We start from the raw sequence: 12,115 nt of genomic DNA on the forward strand, positions 1-12,115 counted from the left end.
AATTTGATGCATCACACATAAGCTCAAAAGGGGCTGTCCAATCGGGTGCCTGGATGATGGGGGTGGTAGTCAACGCTCTTTTGAGGCAATCAAAAGCCTCTTTGCATCTGTCATTAAAGTCAAACTCCACCTCCTTTTGCAACAAGTTGGACAGTGGAAGGGCTACTTTGCTAAAATCCCTTATAAAGCGCCTGTAGAATCCTGCATGACCAAGAAAAGATCGCACCTCTCGCACACAAGAGGGGTAAGGCAATTGTGAAATAACAGAAATTTTTGTAGGATCTACTTCAATGCCCTTATTGGAAATAATGTGGCCTAAAACTATACCTTGCTCAACCATAAAATGACATTTTTCAAAATTTAGAACAAGGTTAGTTTCAATGCATCTATTCAAAACTTTTTCCAAACTATTCAAACAACCATCAAAAGAGGATCCATATACAGTGAAATCATCCATAAACACCTCTATGCAATTTTCTAAAAAATCACTGAAAATACTAATCATGCACCGCTGGAAGGTACCAGGGGCATTGCACAGGCCGAAAGGCATCCTCCTATAAGCAAAAGTGCCGAAGGGGCAGGTGAATGTGGTCTTTTCCTGATCCTCAGGAGCAATAGTAATTTGCATATAACCAGAAAAACCATCAAGGAAACAGTAGTGGGATTTACCTGCCAGGCGTTCAAGCATCTGGTCAATGAATGGCAGGGGAAAATGGTCCTTTTTGGTAACCTGGTTCAGCCTCCTATAGTCAATGCAGACTCTCCAACTGTTCTGCACCCGAGTAGGAATCAGCTCCTCCTTCTCATTTCTGATCACTGTGAGGCCAGTCTTTTTCGGGACTACCTGGACGGGACTCGCCCATTGGCTGTCGGAGATAGGATAAATGATTCCAGCTTGCAAAAGCTTGGTTATCTCCTTCTTCACTACATCAAGAATCACCGGGTTGAGTCTTCTCTATGGCTGTCTTACTGGTTTAGCTCCATCCTCTAAATTTATTCGATGCATACATGTGGATGGGCTAATACCAGAAATGTCTGCCAGGGTCCAGCCTATAGCCTTCTTATGCTTCTTGAGAACTGACAACAACTTCTCCTCTTGCTCATCAGCAAGGGAGGCAGATATAATCACTGGAAAACTCTTGCTATCATCCAAGTAAGCGTATTTTAAATTTGATGGCAGAGGCTTCAATTCTGGTGTGGTTGGCTGGACAGTGGTAGAAGGAGATGGTTTCTCAGCCTTTACCTCATAAAGAAAGTCAGAGGTATGTGTACTTCCTGAAACATGGTTAGTCCTATCTGACTCTATAAAATCAATCTCAAGAGGTAAAACACCACCACCAGGCATGCAATCAATATCACTCTCAGATTCACTCTCAGCATCAAATTCAGACATATGATCAAGTACAATTTCAGACTCAATGCATGAAGAGTGAGAGGCATGCAGATTACAATAAAGATCAGTCATGTATTCATCAACCACATGGTCAATTATTTCAGCACGAAATACAGAAAGATCTTCAGATGGGTATTTCATAGCATCCAGAATATTAAAATGAACAGTTATGTCACCAAATTCCATAGACAGTGTGCCTGCATAAACATCTATCTTAGTTCTAGCAGTTTTCATAAAGGGTCTGCCTAGAATGATGGGAACTGATCCTTGAGAAAATCCATCTTCCATATTCAAAATATAAAAATCAACAGGGAAAATCAGTTCACCAACTCTAACTAAGACATCTTCTATGAAACCAACAGGGTAGGCAACACTTCTATTAGCTAAATGAATTACCACATCAGTTGACTGCAAGGGGCCTAGAGATAGAGAATTAAAAATAGACAGAGGCATAACACTAACAGAAGCTCCTAAATCTAGCATGGCATTGTCAAACTTACTATTCCCTATGATACAAGGTATGCTGAATGTACCTGGATCTTTACATTTTTCAGGAATTTGAGGAACAGATTTACCAATCAATGCGGAGACATTTCTGCCCATGCTAATTCGTTCACTTCCTTTAAGCTTCCGCTTATTAGTGCACAGCTCCTTCAAGAATTTGGCATATCTTGGAATTTGCTTTATTGCATCCAACAGAGGTATGTTTACCTCTACTTTTCTAAACGTTTCCAAGATCTCTTTCTCTGCCTCTTCCATTTTTTTGTTGGAAACTGCTCTTGGAGGGAATGGAAGAGGGGGAATGTGCTGCTTCTGCAAATCAGAATTACCTGTGGAAGAAGATTCACCTGCACAGAAATTGTTAGGTAAATTTTTGTCATCACCTTTTTCTGGAATAGAGTGAAGTTTGGCAGGCTCATTTGCAGATGAGGACGGTGCTACGGGTTGAGGTCCTTGACATTGCTTTCCCGACCTCAATGAAATGGCACTGACATTTTTGGGATTTTGGACAGCTTGAGAAGGCAGCTTGTCAGAATTCTGGGACTGTTGTTGATTCAATTGGGTAGCCAATTGTCCCATCTGATTGGTTAAGCTCTGAATGGAGGCTCTGGTCTCTTGCTGAAACTGCATGTTCTGCATAGTCATTTGCCTCACAAGTTCTTCGAGGGAAGGTTGTGGAGGGGCCTCAACTGTTGGCTGTTTCTGGGGTTGTTGCTGTTGTTGGATTGGTGGAGGAATGTATGGTCTGCTTGGGCCAGCAGCATTTTGGAAGGAAGGAGCAGGCTACTGTTGTTGTTGCTGAGGGTTGGACCATCTAAGGTTAGGGTGATTCCTCCATCCAGGGTTGTATCTGTTGCTGGAAAGGTCATAATTGCTCTGCTGTGGTTGATTTTGCTGCTGAGGTTGAGGAGGTCTATTGTATATATTTGCTGCATAAGCTTCAGGCTGCTCAATTGCTCCAGGTTGCTGCATGGAAGGGCAAAGGTCTGTATGGTGGTCAGCAGAGGAGCACAAACCACAAACCCTTGCGACAGGTACAGATTTCTGATTCAAGGCCAGCTGGGTTACCAAGTTGACCAATGCATCCAGTTTGCCTTCAAGCTTCTTAGTTTCAGATGATGCAGATGGGTTTGTAGCTACCTCATGCACTCCTCTAATGACTATGGCATCATTTCTGGCACTAAACTGCTGGGAGTTGGAGGCCATCTTCTCAATTAAATTTCTGGCTTCAGCAGGAGTCATGTCTCCAAGGGCTCCACCACTGGCAGCATCTATCATACTTCTCTCCATATTACTGAGTCCTTCATAAAAGTATTGGAGAAGAAGCTGTTCTGAAATCTGATGGTGGGGGCAACTGGCACATAGTTTCTTAAATCTCTCCCAGTACTCATACAGGCTCTCTCCACTGAGTTGTCTAATACCTGAGATATCCTTCCTGATGGCTGTGGTCCTGGAAGCAGGGAAAATTTTTTCTAAGAATACTCTCTTAAGGTCATCCCAGCTCGTGATGGACCTTGGAGCAAGGTAATACAGCCAGTCCTTTGCCACTCCCTCTAATGAGTGAGGAAAAGCCTTCAGAAATATGTGATCCTCTTGGACATCTGGGGGTTTCATGGTGGAGCAGACAATGTGAAATTCTTTCAAATGTTTGTGCGGGTCTTCACCTGCAAGGCCATGAAACTTTGGAAGCAAATGAATCAATCCAGTTTTAAGAACATATGGGACATCCTCATCAGGGTATTGGATGCACAAGCTTTCATAGGTGAAATCAGGTGCAGCCATTTCCCTTAGAGTCCTCTCACGAGGTGGAGGTTGTGCCATGTTCTGAGAATGTGCAAAATCAGAATGCTCAGAATCAGAATGCTCAAAATTATAATGCTCAAGATCAGGATGTTCAAAATCACCAATAACAGAATGCACAGATTCACCAGTTATGGAATGCTCAGAATGATCAAAAGGTATAAAATGATGCCTAACTAATCTATGAAATGTCCTATCTATCTCAGGATCAAAGGGTTGTAAGTCAGATGGATTGCCTCTAGTCATACACTACATTCAGCATGCACACAACTAGTTGCCTTGTCATGTAAATAAAGGTGTAGGTTTGAACTACAGCTACCCTCAAATGATATCCAAATGACTTGAAATTTTGTGAGCAACCTTATAAAATGATGAGAATATAGCACAAAAAATTTCAGACAAAAATTCAAAGTCTAACTATGAAAGCTAAAAATGGTAAGTTAAGAAAAATAAGTGAATAAAACTTGAAAAATAAAAAACTTTTGACAGAATCGCTTTTTTGGACGATGGAGACCTCAGCCGGCCGTAGGCCCGCTACCACGGCGTAGGAAATTTTTTTCTACCCCAAATGCATATATAATAATTGCGATTCTGATAACCAGAGCAAAAGTTATGGCCGTTTGAAGTTTTGACAAACACAAAATTTGCTAGTTTTTTGGAACTTTCAAATCTGACCAAACTAAAGGCTCTAGCTATTTTTCCCACAAAATATGGATTAAAAGAAGTTACCACAAAAAAATTCAGCCAAAAATAACAACCCTAGCTACTAAAACAAAAAAATCTCAAATAATTCAGCATGGGTGGTCGCTAAAATTCGTCTCTAGCTGATTTCTACTACTACTCTGTTTTTGCCGCAAGCTGATTTCTACTACTACTCTGTTTTCAAGCACAATCTTCACAGCAAAACACCCAAGACTGAAACAGGGGAAACGCTTAATGGTAAAACTGAAACAGAACACACATTAAACAAAACACCAGGACACTAATCAACACTAACACACATACTAACAATTAAAACACGAAAGGATTAAACACACAACACTAGCTAGCTATTATGAACCTTTGGACACTGCTCCCCGGCAACGGCGCCAATTTTGATCGAGGCCGTACCCGAATCAAATAAACATGAAAATGCAGTAACTAGGAAGTGATCCTAGGTCGTTTCCCAACGAGCAGTGACAAGCCAAATGTTCATAATATGCTGGCAGTAACAGTAACGATGGGGGGGGGGTTTGGTTGTTTGGTAATTAAAGAGCAGAACAAATAAAATGGAATACGAAACTACTAATATTAAAAACGGGTTGTTTCCTCTGATTCAGAAGCCACTCTCTTATCCTGGGTTATGGAGAATTCGTCCCTAACAGTCAACCACTTAATCCAACCCTATTTCAATTTACTAAGTGAAAATCAACTTAGGGTTTTCAATACGTGATTAGGCACCACATACACCAGTTAGCCCTTCGTCCATTAAGCATGAATGCAAGTTAGGCTCAGAGGCAATTAATCGAACACGAAGCGTGCAATGATTAATATTCACGAAATTGGGATAACTGGTGAAGGGAAAACTGCCAGGAAACCACATTACAAGCGAAACCTCAAAGAGAGTTGGGCTTCATCCTCAAAAGGAAACAACACCAGAAAATCTAGCCTTCCATGGATTCAAACAGAAAACGCAATTGAAACATGAAGCAGAAACGTAAATGAACGGAAACGTAAATGAACAGAAACGTAAATGAACAGAAATGTAAAATGGAACAGAAATGTAAATGAGAGTAAAAGAAGAAGCAAGAACGAAATTGTAATTAGAAGCAGAAAACGTAAAATTGCATTACGAACTCAGAGGCAGCAAAACAGAAAAACGAAAAACCCTAAAACAAAGCTCTGAATAATGAATAGCATAACAGAATAGAGTGCCCTGCACGAATCCCAAGGCAGCTATTTAAAAAGAGTCACTCAAAGTCACTGGGCCCTATTACAATACTCTGGCCCAAAACGAAATAAACACTGAACAACATAAAATAAAATTGCGAAATTTCCTAATTAGAAATTAACTAAGGTAAGCGCTGCTTTATTTGCCCTCTTCAAGTCCACAACCAAAAAATCCGGATTAAGCCCAATGTTTCATTAATTCCTGAAATTAGATTAAAAACATCAAATTAGCTAAATGAGCCCAAATTATAAAACTGCCTAATTAATTGACAATTAAGACCAATCAATAATTAAAATGGTGCAAAAAGGGTTTAGAAAATAGAAGAAAATGATGGCACATCAGAGGGTACATCCTTTGTGTTACAAGTATAGGGTACATCTACTTGGGTTTGACTGAGAACAAGAGAGGGTACATCTCTTGTGGATCAGTTCTAGTGGAGGGTACATCCACTAGGGTTTCATAGAGAACAAGGGAGGGTACATCCCTTGGGGATCTTTACTTGTAAAAGGATTTTTACAAGGTTGAAAGAAATCTCAAGGACCACAGGTCGCCTGGGGACTGGATGTAGGCACGGGTTGTTGCCGAACCAGTATAAAAACTCTTGTGTGTTTGTCTGCTTCTTCCCTACTCTTTTACTTTCCGTTGTGCATTTTAATTTCCGCTTTTACTTTCTGTTAAGTTTATCTTCTACTATTTATTCTCTTAACAGCAATAAGTAAAAGCCTTAGAAGAGTAAATTTTTAATTAGTAAAGGTTTAGGAATAATTAATTCAACCCCCCCTCCTTAATTATTCTGAGGCCACTTGATCCAACAAGTTGTATCATAGCAGGTTTCTTGTAGAAAGTCTAACAACTTCAAGATTATTGGCCTCTCTAGATTTTTGTCTTTCAAAAGAATTTTCAGGAACAGGTTATTCCAAGATTATGATGAAGACCAAGTCAACTTGTGTCTCATGACAAAATCTGATGAGAATAACAAAGAAGATTCTGTAAGGAAGAAATGGTACATAGACAGTGGATGTTCCAAGCACATGACGAGAGATGTATCAAAATTCACAACCATTTCCCCCAAGAAATGCGGACACGTTACATATGGCGACAAAAACAAAGGCAAAATTATTGGAGTCGGTAAAATAGGTACGAGTTCTTCTACTCCTATTGAAAACGTGTTGCTTGTAGAAGGTTTGAAGCATAGCTTATTAAGTGTTAGTCAATTATGTGATAAAGGATATAAAGTATCTTTTGATTCTGAAAAATGTGTTATCAAGCATGAGCATGACAAAAATATTGAACATATAGGTTTTACAGAAAATAATGTTTACATGATTGATTTAAAACAAAAATCTAAAAATGATAGATGCTTTTTAAGTAAAGATTGTGATCCATGGTTATGGCATAAGAGAATTGCTCATATTAACATGGATCATCTAAATAGATTAATTTCAAAAGATCTAGTCATTGGTTTGCCTAAATTAAAATTTGAAAAAGATAAGTTATGTGATGCATGCCAAAAAGGTAAGCAAACAAAAGTATCTTTTAAATCTAAAAATATTGTTTCCACCACTCAACCATTGCAATTATTACAGATGGATTTGTTTGAACCATCTAGGGTCATGAGCTTTGGTGGAAGTTACTATGCATTAGTAATTGTTGATGACTATTCTAGGTATACTTGGACTTTATTTCTTACTCATAAAAATGATGCATTTCATGCATTTAGAAGACTTGCCAAAGTCATTCAAAACAAAAAGAATCTCAAAATTATCTCCATCAGAAGTGATCATGGAGGTGAATTTGAAAATAATGATTTTGAAATGTTTTGTGATGAATATGACATAGAACACAACTTTTCTGCCCCTAGGACACCCCAACAAAATGGAGTAGTAGAAAGGAAAAATAGAGCCCTAGAAGAAATTGCTAGAACTCTTTTAAATGACACACCACTTCCAAAATACTTTTGGGCAGAAGCGGTTAACACCGCATGTTATATTATGAACAGAACCTTAATCAGATCCATTCTTAAGAAAACCCCATATGAACTTTTTAATAATAGAAAACCAAATATTGCTCATTTACATGTTTTTGGATGTAAATGTTTTGTTCTAAACAATGGTAAAGAAAGCCTAGGAAAGTTTGATGCTAAAGCAGATGAGGGTATCTTCCTTGGGTATTCCTTACATAGTAAAGCATTTAGAATATACAACAAAAGAACCATGACAATTGAGGAATCAATACATGTTACTTTTGATGAAACTAACATCACCTCCCCGAGAAAGGAGTTTGTTGATGATATTGCAGATACTTTGGAAGATACTCAAAATGAAGAAACAAATCTAAAAAGAAAGAGAGATGATGAAGACAAGGATGATTAAGATGTCTCAGCGCAAGAAAATGATAATTTTCCCAAAGAATGGAAAACTTCAAGAAATCATCCTCTTGACAACATCATCGGTGATATCTCAAAAGGGGTAACAACTAGACACTCTCTTAAAGATTTATGCAATAATATGGCATTTGTTTCATTAATAGAACCTAAAAACTTTAAAGAAGCTATTATAGATGACCATTGGATAGTAGCTATGCTAGAAGAATTAAGTCAATTTGAAAGAAATGATGTATGGGAATTAGTAGAAAAACCTTCAGATTATCCAATCATAGGAACTAAGTGGGTATTTAGAAATAAATTGGATGAAAATGGTATAGTAATTAGGAATAAAGCTAGACTTGTAGCAAAAGGATATAACCAAGAAGAAGGTATAGACTATGAAGAAACTTTTGCACTTGTAGCTAGATTAGAAGCCATTAGAATGTTATTAGCATATGCATCTATTATGAATTTTAAACTTTATCAAATGGATGCCAAGAGTGCTTTCTTAAATGGTCTAATTTAGGAGGAGGTATATGTGGAACAACCTCCTGGGTTTGAAGACTCACAAAAACTAGACCATGTCTATAGATTAAAGAAGGCACTTTATGGCTTAAAACAAGCACCTAGGGCTTGGTATGAAAGATTAAGTAAATTCCTACTAGAAAAGAATTTTACTAGAGGGAAAGTAGATACCACTTTATTCATAAAAAAGAAGGATAATGATATCTTGTTGGTACAAATTTATGTTGATGATATAATTTTTGGATCTACTAATGAATCTTTGTGCAAGGAGTTTTCTATTGATATGCAAAGTGAGTTTGAGATGTCCATGATGGGTGAGTTAAATTACTTTCTTGGACTACAAATCAAACAAACAAATGATGGGATCTTTGTCAATCAAGCAAAATATTGCAAAGAACTCATTAAGAGATTTGGAATGGAAAACTCAAAGCACTTGGCTACTCCTATGAATACAAGTTGTTATCTTGACAAAGATGAATCCGGTCAACCTGTTGATCCAAAGCAATACAGAGGTATGATTGGATCTCTACTTTACCTATTTGCAAGTAGGCCAGATATTATGTTTAGTGTATGCATGTGTGCAAGATTTCAATCAGATCCAAAGTTTTCACATTTAATGGCAGTAAAAAGAATCATAAGATATCTATTAGGAACAATTAGTCTAGGATTATGGTACCCTAAGAATTCTTTATGCAACCTAGTAGGATACTCAGATTCAAATTTTTCTGGATCAAAAACAGATAGGAAAAGTACTAGTGGTACATGTCAACTCATAGGGTCTGAACTTGTTTCTTGGAATAGCAAGAAACAAAATAGTGTAGCATTATCCACAGCAAAAGCAGAATATATTTATGCAGGCAGTTGTTGTGCACAAATTCTGTGGATGAAGCAACAACTATCTGACTATGGAATAGTATTAGATCACATTCCCATAAAATGTGATAACACAAGTGCCATAAACATATCTAAAAATCCAGTTCTTCACTCTAGAACCAAGCATATAGAAATAAGGCATCATTTTATTAGAGATCATGTTCTAAAAGGTGATGTTGTGTTAGAATTTGTAGATACTAAAAATCAACTTGCAGACATCTTTACAAAACCACTGAGTAAAGATACCTTCTACAACATTAGAAGAGAATTAGGACTAATAGATGTCAATGACTTATCCAAATAATCTTTATTATTATGATATTTGAACAATTTGTTATTTCCTTATTTGCATGGTATATTTGAACAAATATTAAGTAAGATATTTAACTATGTGGATTTTATAATTAATCTGTTTATGACTATTGTTTCATGATTCTTGCTTCATGATTAGGTTGATATTTTTCCATGAATATTGTATGAATGCTTAGTTATATTTGTATGCTTCAAATTTGATACGCACTTTGGTTTTTTTGTTGATGCCAAAGGGGGAGAGAAATGGGATTAAATGAAGAATTCACATGAGTAATCAACTTAATTTTAAGATGGGCATAAATTCAAAAACAAAGGGGGAGAATTTATGTGAGTGATCGACTAGGAAAAAGTGTGTGCGTGTTTCTTGATTTCAGAAGTTGTCATCATCAAAAAGGGGGAGATTGTAGAAGCAAAGCTTCATGGTGAATCAAAAGTGATTCAAAGATGTTTTGATGATAACAATGATGATAACAAAAGATGATGACAAAGGTGATGACAAAAAGCTCAAAGGTCAATCAAAGGATGAGTTCAAGATGTTCAAGAAGGAATCAAGAACAATTCAAGACTCAAGAGGAAAGGTTGAAGGACACTTCAAGATTCAAGAGAAAAGTTGAATTCAAGAATCAAGATTCAAGGATCAAGCTTCAAGAATCAAGATTCAAGGTTCAAGAACTCAAGAGAAGACTTAATCAAGATAAGTATGAAAAAGATTTTTCAAAAACTAAGTAGCACATGGATTTTTCACAAAACATGTTTACCAAAGAGTATTTACTCTCTGGTAATCGATTACCAGATTGTTGTAATCGATTACCAGTAGCAAAATGTTTTTGAAAAAGTTTTCAAATTGAATTTGCAACGTTCCAATTAATTTCAAAAAGTTGTAATCGATTACAATGTTTTGGCAATCGATTACCAGTGCATTTGAACGTTGAAATTCAAATTTAAATGTGAAGAGTCATATCCTTTCACATAAAAGCCTTGTGTAATCGATTACACTAATTTGGTAATCGATTACCAGTGATTGTTTTTGAATAAATCAAAAGATGTAACTCTTCAAATAGTTTTTGACTTTTTCAAATTGGTTTTTTAAGTTTTTCAAAAAGTCATAACTCTTATAATGGTTGTCTTGACCAGACATGAAGAGTCTATAAAACCAAGGCTTTGTTTTGCATTTCAAATATCTTGAACACTTATTCATACAATCCTTTACAAGCCTTGAATCTCTTTGAACTTCTTCTTCTTGTTTGTACCAAAATCTTTCCAAAGTTTTCTGGTTTTCTAAACCTTGAAAACTTGTGCTATTCATCTTTTCATTCTCTTCTCCCTCTTCCAAAAAGAATTCGCCAAAGACTAACCTCCTGAATTCTTTTTGTGTCTCTCTTCTCCCTTTTCCAAAAGAATAAAGGACTAACCGCCTGAATTCTTTTGTGTCTCCCTTCTCCCTTGTCAAAGAATTCAAAACGACACAATCTGAGAATTCTTTTGATTCTTCCCTTTCCCTAATACAAAAGTGTTCAAAGGACTAACCGCCTGAGAATTCTTTTGTATCCCCATTCACAAAGTATCAAAGGTTTAACAGCCTGAGATCTTTGTCTTAATACATTGGAGGGTACATCCTTTGTGGTACAAGTATAGGGTACATCTACTTGGGTTTGATTGAGAACAAGAGAGGGTACATCTCTTGTGGATCAGTTCTAGTGGAGGGTACATCCACTAGGGTTTCATAGAGAACAAGGGAGGGTACATCCCTTGTGGATCTTTGCTTGTAAAAGGATTTCTACAAGGTTGAAAGAAATCTCAAGGACCGTAGGTCGCCTGGGGACTGGATGTAGGCACGGGTTATTGCCGAACCAGTATAAAAACTCTTGTGTATTTGTCTCCTTCTTTCCTACTCTTTTACTTTCCGTTGTGCATTTTAATTTCCGCTTTTACCTTTTGTTAAGTTTATCTTCTACTCCTTATTCTCTTAACAACAATAAGTAAAAGCCTTAGAAGAGTAAATTTTTAATTAGTAAAGGTTTAGGAATAATTAGTTCAACCCCCCTTCTTAATTATTCTGAGGCCACTTGATCCAACACAAAAAAACAAGATTACTGATGATAGATGGAGAAGATGAATGTGCAGATAACAAAGGGGGACCCCTAAGGGTACATAGATCACATTCAATCCTTAAAAATAAAACTAACTGGCTGTCGCACGAAGAACACAAAACAAGAAAAGACGTAGGGAATGATCACAGTCGTGATTCGATAGTGCCTCGGCTTCGTTTCCTCTTCTTTCTTCTTCTTCTTTTCTCTTAATTCTCTCAAATCCTTCAAGTGCTGAAGCTTCCAACCTCTAAAAATTTTCCAACCTCTTAATTCTCCTAACCCTGAAGTAATAAGCTCCGCCAAGCGAGCTGGTTGCTTCAGGCGAG

The 12,115-nt window shown here is 37.1% G+C and overlaps 1 non-coding gene across 1 annotated transcript; it reads left to right on the plus strand.

Annotated features, from left to right (window-relative positions):
- Positions 1-3,230: 3,230 nt before the first annotated feature.
- Positions 3,231-3,337, plus strand: LOC114394369. Its single transcript, XR_003662768.1, has one exon. It is a non-coding gene; the product is annotated as a small nucleolar RNA R71 (small nucleolar RNA).
- Positions 3,338-12,115: the final 8,778 nt, after the last annotated feature.

This window comes from Glycine soja, chromosome 17, assembly GCF_004193775.1.
Source record: "Glycine soja cultivar W05 chromosome 17, ASM419377v2, whole genome shotgun sequence".
Classification (NCBI taxonomy): Eukaryota; Viridiplantae; Streptophyta; class Magnoliopsida; order Fabales; family Fabaceae; genus Glycine; species Glycine soja.